At 29.8% G+C, this 10982-nt stretch overlaps 1 long non-coding RNA gene across 4 annotated transcripts in view; it reads right to left on the bottom strand.

Moving 5' to 3' along the window:
- Positions 1-3879: 3879 nt before the first annotated feature.
- The window catches only part of LOC127287024 (uncharacterized), a 113463-nt gene continuing 106360 nt past the window's right edge, over positions 3880-10982 (bottom strand). For all 4 annotated transcript variants that reach the window (XR_007843826.1, XR_007843827.1, XR_007843829.1 and 1 more), the window contains one exon: positions 3880-3937. This is a non-coding gene — a long non-coding RNA (uncharacterized LOC127287024). The remainder of the gene's footprint in view (positions 3938-10982) is intronic.

Here is a 10982-nt window from a genome sequence, read left to right as displayed (position 1 = left end):
TTTATTTACTTTTAAATTATGACGTTAAAAAAAATAAAAATACATATTTTATGATGGAAGTTAATTATAGATTTAATCTGATATAAACATTCCAATACATTATAGGTGTATATATATATATGACAAGTTTCTTTAAACATTCCGAAAACAAATTTTAAAATATTTCCGTTATAATTCTTTTTTAAAATGAAAATAGTGAGTGATCTTTGAGGCGAGAGAAACATATATTTATATTACCATCAATCAAATTTTACCTATTTTTTATATATGTGTATAATAGAGAAGATATTTTTCTTGAAATTTTTGATGTTTTTCTAAATAAACGTATAAAAGACAGGTGTATAAAGAAACTATTAAAATGAAGAAATGTCATTTCAAAGAAACAAATAAAATGGTATCATATATCTGATATTTGCGGATATATTATATTATCATAAAAAGAAGAAAGAAAATCAACGAGTAATGTCAAGACATATAATATATGAAAAAAAGAAACAAAATGACAATCATAGAAATAAAATATCAAAAAGAAGAAATGAAGTGGTAAATACAAATTATAGAATATCTGAAATGAAAAAAAAAAAACACGTACAACCCAGATAACACATAACATATTCCTGGAATCTTCCAGGAATATTCCACTAGAAAATGCTTGGATGGTCCCGGGAATACAGTAAAAATTCCCGGGAATTAAAAATATTGACATCTAACAAATATATCTAAGTAAACATTTTGAAACACAGGAAATTTAAAAAAAAAAGATTAAAACGTTATAAAATATATGTGTAAATAAATGTTGTTCTTACCACGATGTTCTTACTGAAAGAAAAATTATTAAACAGAACAAAATAAAAATATTTTACCTCATTTACAGTTTTATTTAGAAAAAATAGTTATTTTCAGTTATTTTTTCCAAAAAATATAATACTGTTTTTTACAGGAGAAAACAAAAGTAGCGACACAAGATATATCATTAAAAATTCTGAAAACTAGAAACTTTCACACCAAAAAAATTCCCTACCTATAGTTATATTTTAATAAAAAATTTACTATACATTAATAAAACTAACTACCTCCCTACACTGAAAAAAAAATTCTAGTTAGAAGAACCAGAATTCTGGTTAGGGTATATTTAACATTTTGATTCTGGTTACGTTAACCAGAATTCTGATTACTTTAACGAGAATTCTAGTTAATTCAACTAGAATTCTGGTTAACATAACTAGAAAGTAATGTTAAATATAGCCTAACCAGAATTTTTTTTTCAGTGTAGCCATTTCTGAAATGCGCAACCCTGACATTTGCCACTCACTTAAACTGCCCAAATGCAAATAGACTTATACTAGGAATTACGTTCCGGGACGTAACAATTTTCATAAACTACTGGTGAACAAATAAACAATGGTTAAAAATAATAAAATCGGACAAGTGCGAGTTACACTCGCACTGAAATCGAGGGTTCCGTACTCGAAGCGAACTTATTTGGTATAAAAACAAATGTTTAAAAAATATGTGTTGTATGACAACTAATATAAGTGATACAAAAAGGAACAATTTTCTTGAATTTTACAAAATTGTTCCTTTTTGTATCACTTATATTAGTTGTCATACAACACATATTTTTTAAACATTTGTTTTTATACCAAATAAGTTCGCTTCGAGTACGGAACCCTCGATTTCAGTGCGAGTGTAACTCGCACTTGTCCGATTTTATTTTTTAAAAAATATTTTACTAAAAAAATATAAGAAACATAATTTTATTTCAACTCGCAATATTTTTATTGTATTTACATTTTAAAAATATATTGAATATTAAATTTTATCTTTCTAAGTCAAAAAGAGATAAAACTTAAGATATTGATATAAGGCTAGTAGCTGCTTGTCAAGGAAAAATCGAAAGTTATCTAAAAAATAAAATTTGTTTATTAATTCCAGAAAAATCAACTCCAATCATCCTCGCTATATTTTTTTTGTAATCTACACGTAAAAATACGTCAAAATATATAAATTTGAATCACTGTAGAAAAACTTTTTTCGTTTTTTGCGGAAAAATACATTTTTTTCTGAAATTTATCATTTTTCTTCAAAAATTTGATAAAAATTGATCATCAACTCCAATCGCGCTTACATTTTTTCCCTGTATTTTTCACGCAAAAATTGAGTTTTACAGTAAGTATGAACAGTCTGGATTGAATATTGTGTGCGCTAGGGAGAATAAATCATTTTTTTCGAAATTTTTGATTTTTCCTTGACAACGCTATGTAAATTAATCCGAATCAAGTTCGCTATAATTTTCCTGTAATTTTCACGTAAAAATACGTAAGTGTGTCAAATTTGAGCTCTTTATGTCAAAAGATGTGGCCGCCAGGGGGGGGTACATACTCATTTTTAGGTATTTTTCGTAAAAATTCATGGTTTTTCCTTGACAACGCTATGATAATCAACTCCAATCATGCTCGCTATATTTTTTTTGTAATCTACACGTAAAAATACGTTAAAATATATAAATTTAATTTCCTTTAAATAAAATTTTGTTCGTTTTTGGTGGAAAAATACATTTTTTTCCTAAAATTGTCATTTTTTCTTGAAAAACTTGATAAAAAGTTAATCATCAACTCTAATCGTGACCGCTTTTTTTCCCCTGTATTTTTCCCGTAAAAATACATTTGTATACTAAATATGATCTGTCTGGGTTAAATATTGTGTGCGCTAGGGAGAATAAATTATTTTTTTCGAAATTTTTGATTTTTCCTTGACAACGCTATGTAAATTGATCCGAATCAAGTTCGCTATAATTTTCCTGTAATTTTCACGTAAAAATACGTAAGTGTGTCAAATTTGAGCTCTTTATGTCAAAAGATGTGGCCGCTAGGGGGGGGGGGGGGTACATAGTCATTTTTAGGCATTTTTCGTAAAAATTCATGGTTTTTCCTTGACAACGCTATGTTAATCAATTCCAATCAAGTTCGCTATAATTTTCCTGTAATCTACACGCGAAAATACATATGTGTACTAATTTTCAGCCCTCCAGATAAATTTATGTGGCCGCTAGGGGGGGGGGGGGTACACGAATTCAAAAAAACCGATATTATAATAGTGTTCCGAACCGAGTACGGAACCCTAAAAACGGGGAAGGGGTAAATTAAAACAAATATATCTGAAATAAATAACAATTTATAAAATTTTAAATGTCGAAATTATAATTTCCTACATTTAAAATAATATTTTGCTATTTCTGGCGATTAATTTCTAAAATAAAATTTATATTTAATAAATTAAACATTTCCGGTTGTGTCGCTACCTTTGTAAAAAAATATTTCACTTGCCGATCGCGGATTCCCTCGACGTAACGATGGCAGCATCGCCTCTTCTGGACCAGTCCCCAGTCTTCTATGCGGAGAGACCGGGGTACTCACTCTGCATCCTCCTTCCTGTCCTTCAGTCTGCAACATAAAGAAATAAAAATAATTAAAAAATGCATTGCATAAAAAGAATGTTCAAAATTCTCTGTTTTTCTGAATTATTAATAATAAAATAAAAAATTTTACCGTGGATACCCTTCGCTCATGCCCGATCTCCATCCCGGAGCGGCACTTGAACGTTGTTTTTCAGGTTAAGAAAAAAACACTCACAGGCGATTCAAAAAATTTTCAACACTCCCGCACCACGTGTGAATTAACTGTAAGAATTAAAATTATTTATAATTTTCACATATACGATCGCGATTTTAAATATTACGAACACTCCCGATATTAAAAAATTATTATTTTTAATTCACAAAAAAGTAAATCTCATTCGTTTGCAGGTTTAAAAAGTACGAGCACTCTCGAAAGCTAAAAAATCATTTATAAAAATTAAAATTATTTTACAACACGTGGTCACATTTCAATTAAGTACTGATATAGTTAACTTACGCTACTGCAGTGACTCCGCACTCCTGAAAAATTGATAAAGGATAAGATGAATTTGAATTGAATTTTGAAATGAATTAAATTTTACACCAATCACGTAAATACAAAGTGAAATTTTCTATGTTATTTTAATTTAAATATTATATTTATCTTATAGATATGAATAATAATATTATTACAATAATTATATTATATATATATATATTATATTATGATATTTTATAATATTAAAAATCAAAATTTATTTTATTCAAAAAATAATTTTTCATTCAGGGTCGTAGGAACGTATTTTTCTCTCCCCACCGGTTTCTATATGCCACAATATTTTTATTTAAATTGGCTATTAACGAAATGTAATTTATTTCTTCAAGGTTGTTTTGATCTTCGATTTTATTTATACAATACATTCACAGTAATTTCGTTCACCTATAAGTAGGGCTTTAAAATCACACCTATACTATGCAATGTTGACAAGTTTTCGAATAATATACAAAGTAGTAAAAATTCTTTGATTACAAAATCAAAAAAAAAAATATAATTATTTATTATTGTTGACTTATTGTCAACAAGAATTCAAACTGATACTTATTTTTCAAGGTCAGGGATCACCCTGTTTTTACCAATGTACATTCAGCTACTTTAATATATATATATATAATAAAATTTATTTTTTTCAATCGCTGCACTTACTAAAGCAAGAAAACTCTTTATTGAGATTTTATAGTAACTTGTGTAAATGAAATAAAAAAGTCACAAAATCTCCAAATTTTGAAAGCATCGATGTAATAATAATTTTTCAAGACCACGTGACATAGACTTAGAGTAGGACTTTTTTCGTACTTAAATTCATACGCATCAAAAATGAAACTGGTTGTCTCATTTTGAGAATTAGATAAAGGGAAAAATATTGTGAAATAACGAATAATTTTGCACAAATTCATAAAATATAATATAATTACAAGACCTAACTAGAAAACTGCTTGTAACCGCGTACAAAATAATAAAGGAAATATGTTTTGTCCCATCCTCATTTCGATATCCAACTCAAAATGAATTGCAACAACAAAAAAGTTTTTTCTGTAAGTGTTATTGTTCCATATTTATATATTAATATAACTTACTGAAAAAACCTTAGGATTCAAAAGAAAATAAAAAATTTAAATAAATCAAAATTGAAAAATATGGGTTAATTTTAAGAAAAGGTTTGTCATATAGTTATACGTATTTAAATATGACAGTGTCACTTAAAACGTCAAAAGTTTTTTCTACGACTTTTTTTAAATGACTTAATATTTTAGGATATTTTTATTTTCATATATACATGTATATTAGGACAACAATTTACCAAAGTATCAAGCCGATTTAAGAAATTTTAAATTTCTGACTGGGCCGTTAAAGGAATAATCCCCCATTTATAAATATAAACAGAACGCGCGATACATTCCAAGAAAAGTGTGGTATATCAGATTTTGAAAAAGAATGATCGCGAAAGGCTTACACACGTATAGAACAGTGTGAGGGCGATTAGTTCTAGTGTTGGTGAGAGCTGCGGTTGAAACTTTAAAGCAAGGAAGGTGGTCCATTCAGAGGACATAATTTACACGAAGAAGGGCGCGGATAGCGACAGCATTAGTAGCTAAGTGGGGCTTTAAGTTATTCTATCTCCGCTTTGGTATGTATATGTATACGCGCACAATGAAGCGAAGAAGAAGAAGAAGCTGGTGACTTTCTGTTGTGATTCCTATCTGGCACCCGCCACGTTTAAGCAACCACACAGCATCCAAGATTATAATCAATTGCTTTCAAATGGCACTTCTATGAATGTCCATTGGCGTAAGAACCAAAGTGAAAGAGAGAGGGGAGGGGTAGTTAAGAAAGTTCTTAAAGAAATTTTCACATTTTGACCCTGGTTCAAAAAAAATTTCTTAACCCGTTAAAATTTACTGCAGAAATCAGTGAAACTAAATCCAGTGTAACTGGTTTTCCATTTTTAATTTAGAGAAAATATTTTCAATGCCCCTGAAATCTAACGCTTCGCATCAGTTTTTAATTCCAGAGGCCAGGGATGCTAAGTTTGGTCTGAAATTAAGAGCATTTGAACCTTCGTTACGTCACAAATCATGGCGCATGACACGCAAACTTCTCAGGTATGTGAAAAGCACAATTTTGAATATTTTTTAAAAAAACCTTTTGGAAAATATTCAGAATAACATAGACTCTGTCTGTTATGTGCGGAAAATTCAAAATTTTGCGTTTAAAACGTTTTTTAAACAATGTTAAGGTCACAAATTATGGCGCATGACACGCAAACTTCTCAGGTATGTGAAAAGTACAATTTTGAATATTTTTTAAAAAAACCTTTTGGAAAATATTCAGAATAACACAGACTGTCTGTTATGTGCGAAAAATTCAAAATTTTGCGTTTAAAACGTTTTTTAAACAATGCCTACATATAAGCAATTCGTGTATTTTTCCTTACTTGTGACAATCAACTTAAACATTGTTTAAAAAAAGTTTTATACGCAAAATTTTGAATTTTTCGCACATAACAGACATAGTCTATGTTTCTCTGAACATTTTTCAAAAGGTTTTTTTAAAAAATATTCAAAATTGTGTTTTTCACATACCTGAGAAGTTTGCGTGTCATGCGCCATGTTTGTGACCTTAACATTGTTTAAAAAACGTTTTAAACGCAAAATTTTGAATTTTCCGTACATAACAGACAAAGTCTATGTTATTCTGAACATTTTCCAAAAGGTTTTTTTAAAAAATATTCAAAATTGTGCTTTTCACATACCTGAGAAGTTTGCGTGTCATGCGCCATGATTTGTGACGTCACGAAGGTTCAAATGCTCTTAAAACTTTGTGGGAATAAGAAGAAATATATACGCAGTATCCTTTCTCAAAACAGTGGGCACCGAATATAAAATACAAAGATAATAGATGTAGGTAAAGTTTGTGCCGCCAATGAGCTGGCGAAGCTGTAAAGGTGAGACTTTCTAATTGACACGAAATGCTCACTTTGGAGGACCAAACGAGAAGCCAAAGGAAAAGGGCGATAAAATTGGAAATCTATGGCCTCACGTGCGGGGTTTATACCTTTCTTCAGTATATACCGTATGTATACATACTCGAAACCTGACGATGGAAATTGCTATTCATATAAGAAAGTAACGATGAAAAGTCGTGAAATAAATTAACAAAATATTATATATCTATTTCGGTTTATCGCCTCTTTTGTATATATGTATAATCACTTTGTACAAATGGCACTTGACCTATTAATCGACATCCCACGCACATATGTTTCCTTTGAAGAAACCGAAAAATTCTCAAAGCACCTGTGACTGAATTTTAATATGGTAAGCTTGAATAATGTGCCATTAACATCTATTAAACGAGGTGAGGTGTAGAGGAATTTTTATTCCATTATTATATTGAAAGAAGATATATATTTATATTTCCTGATGTAGGTATATATTGAAGTTATGAAATTTAAAGCAGTAATAAACGGGAATCATCAATAATAGACGTGTACTAAAAAATATTTTGACTATAAATCCTCTATTCATGTACTTTTATTCCTTAATACAAAGAAAACAAATTGTGAAACAATTGAAAGATTATGTCGTCGTTAATTATAAAAGTCGTCGATGTCTTTTTCGATATATCGATTTATTGCCAATCATTAATATATTAATGGTTTTTAGAGCCTTACTTCTTTTTATAGAAAAAGAAATTTTACTTTTTTTCGATAATTTGTTTTTTTTATATTTAATTCAGCTGCCGGATCAAAGAAGGGCACATAACTTATGTATTTCAAATGGGTTATGTGCCTTTCATTGATCCGCCAGATCAATTTCTTTAGGTATTCAACTAACGAAAGAGTAACTTCATTTTCTAAACGTCCGAAGGGTAACGGGAGATTCTACTCTCCTAACATACAACAAGCGTAAAAAATTAACTATCTGAAATAACTAAAAAAAGACAAATATAATGCCATTTCACCTCAATAAGCGAGGAAAAATTATGCATAAGTAATTTATAATCAGAAAAGAAAGTAGGAAATGTTTTTTCGAAGATTTCAAGAAAAAAATTTTTGTCACAAACAAAAGTTGGTAGTGTCAGCGGTTCTCTGATAGGTACTATTCTACAGTGTTTTCACCTCAGAAAGGGACACAAAAATTGTGTACAAGTTAATTCTATGCAAGAAAGAAAGTAGAATTATTTTTATGTTGTTATCAAGAAAAAACATTTAAACAAACGAAAAGTATATATTTCACTGGTTCTCTGGAGGTCTTTCTACCGAGTTTTCGCCTGAGAAAGGGAGACAAAAATTGTGTACAAGTTAATTCTAAGAGGGAAAGAAAGCAAAATTATATTTATGTAGTTATCAAGAAAAAACCTTTGAACAAACTAAAAGTATATTTTTCACTGGTTCTCTGGAGGTCTTTCTACCGAGTTTTCGCCTGAGAAAGGGAGACAAAAATTGTGTACAAGTTAATTCTAAGAGGGAAAGAAAGCAAAATTATATTTATGTAGTTATGAAGAAAAAACCTTTGAACAAACTAAAAGTATATTTTTCACTGGTTCTCTGGAGGTTCTTCTACCGAGTTTTCGCCTGAGAAAGGGAGACAAAAATTGTGTACAAGTTAATTTTAAGTGGGAAAGAAAGTAGAATTATTTTTATGCAGTTATCAAGAAAAAACCTTTGAACAAACTAAAAGTATATTTTGCTGCCTCGTGGAAGCAAAATATACTTTTAGTTTGTTCATTTATCACATTTAATATCATATTCACATTTTGGCTATAAAATTTTGTGATTTTTTAAATTGAAGGTTATATCTGAAATAATTGTATTCCTTACGTCAAGACGAATCGATCGATATATAAAGTATACATTTGACGTAAATTTAAAGAATTAATGAAAGTTAAAAAATCAAAAATTCACATTTTGTCAATAAAATTTTGCTTTCTCCACGAGGAAGTAAATTTTTTTGCTGATCGTAAAGAGGAAGCAAAATGTTCATGAAATGAACATCTGAATTTACAACTTTTTGGTAAGTTTTTTTATGCTTTTTTATGCGTTTTTGGTGGTAAAAAGGATCTTCCTCTACTTGGATCAGGGTGTCAATTTTTTTCTACACTTTTCAGTGTCTTTTGTGCAAGAATATGCAATAAAATCGTCTGCCTAAGAAAAATTGAATTTTTTGGTAAGTTTTTTATGCTTTTGGATGCGTTTTTGGTCATAAAAAGGGTCTTTCTATACTCGGATATGGGTGTCAATTTTATTCTACACTTTTCGGTGTATTCTATGCAAAAATATGCAATAAAATCGTCTGCATAAAAAAAATTGAATTTTTTTGATGAGTTTATTATGCTTTTGGATACGTTTTTGGTTATAAGAAATGTCTTCCTCTACTCGGATCAGGGTGTCAATTTTTTTCTACACTTTTCAGTGTATTCTGTGCAAGAATATGCAATAAAATTGTCTGCCTAAGAAAAATTGAATTTTTTTACTAAGTTTTTTATGCTTTTGGATGCGTTTTTGGTGGTAAAAAGGGTCTTCCTCTACTCGGATCTGGGTGTCAATTTTTTTCTACACTTTTCGGTGTATTTTGTGAAAGAATATGCAATAAAATCGTCTGCCTAAGAAAAATTGAATTTTTTTGGTAAGTTTTTTATGCTTTTGGATGCGTTTTTGGTCATAAAATTATTTTTATGCAGTTATCAAGAAAAAACCTTTGAACAAACTAAAAGTACATTTTTCACTGGTTCTCTGGAGGTCTTTCTACCGAGTTTTCGCCTGAGAAAGAGAGACAAAAATTGTGTACAAGTTAATTCTAAGAGGGTAAGAAAGCACAATTATATTTATGTAGTAATCAAGAAAAAATCTTTGAACAAACTAAAAGTATATTTTTTACTGGGTCTCTGGAGGTCTTTCTACCGAGATTTCGCCTGAGAAAGGGAGACAAATATTGTGTACAAGTTAATTCTAAGAGGGAAAGAAAGCACAATTATATTTATGTAGTAATCAAGAAAAAATCTTTGAACAAACTAAAAGTGTATTATTTACTGGTTCTCTGGAGGTCTTTCTACCGAGATTTCGCCTGAGAAAGGGAGACAAATATTGTGTACAAGTTAATTCTAAGAGGGAACGAAAGCAAAATTATATTTATGTAGTTATGATGAAAAAACCTTTGAACAAACTGAAAGTATATATTTCACTGGTTCTCTGGAGGTCTTTCTACCGAGTCTTCGCCTGAGAACGGGAGACAAAAATTGTGTACAAGTTAATTCTAAGAGGGAAAAAAGCAAAATTATATTTATGTAGTTATGAAGAAGAAACCTTTGAACAAACTAAAAGTACATTTTTCACTGGTTCTCTGGAGGTCTTTCTACCGAGTTTTCGCCTGACAACGGGGGACAAAAATTGTGTACAAGTTAATTCTAATTGGGAAAGAAAGGAAAATTATATTTATGTAATAATCAAGAAAAAACCTTTAAACAAACTAAAAGTACATTTTTCACTGGTTCTCTGGATGTCTTTCTACCGAGTTTTCACCTGAGAACGGGAGACAAAAATTGTGTACAAGTTAATTCTAAGAGGCAAAAAAAGCAAAATTATATTTATGTAGTTATGAAGAAAAAACCTTTAAACAAACTAAAAGTACATTTTTCACTGGTTCTCTGAAGGTCTTTCTACCGAGTTTTCGCCTGAGAAAGGGAGACAAAAGTTGTGTACAAGTTAATTCTAAGAGGGATAGAAAGTTGAATTATATTTATGTAGTTATGAGGAAAAGACCTTTGAACAAACTAAAAGTATATTTTTCACTGGTTCTCTGGAGGTCTTTCTACCGGGTTTTCGCCTGAGAAAGGGAGTCAAAAATTGTGTTCAAGTTAATTCTAATTGGGAAAGAAAAGAAAATTATATTTATGTAGTAATCAAGAAAAAACCTTTGAACAAACTAAAAGTACATTTTTCAATGGTTCTTTGGAGGTATTTCTACCGAGTTTTCGCCTGAGAAAGGGAGACAAAAATTGTGTACAAGTTAATTCTAAGAGGGATAG

The sequence above is a fragment of the Leptopilina boulardi genome, unplaced genomic scaffold (genome assembly GCF_019393585.1).
Source record: "Leptopilina boulardi isolate dan_hultmark-lab unplaced genomic scaffold, ZJU_Lbou_2.1 LbouV2_367, whole genome shotgun sequence".
In the NCBI taxonomy this organism is placed as follows: Eukaryota; Metazoa; Arthropoda; class Insecta; order Hymenoptera; family Figitidae; genus Leptopilina; species Leptopilina boulardi.
The sequence above is the reverse complement of the archived record's forward strand: the minus strand, read 5'-3'. Positions and strand labels throughout refer to the sequence as shown.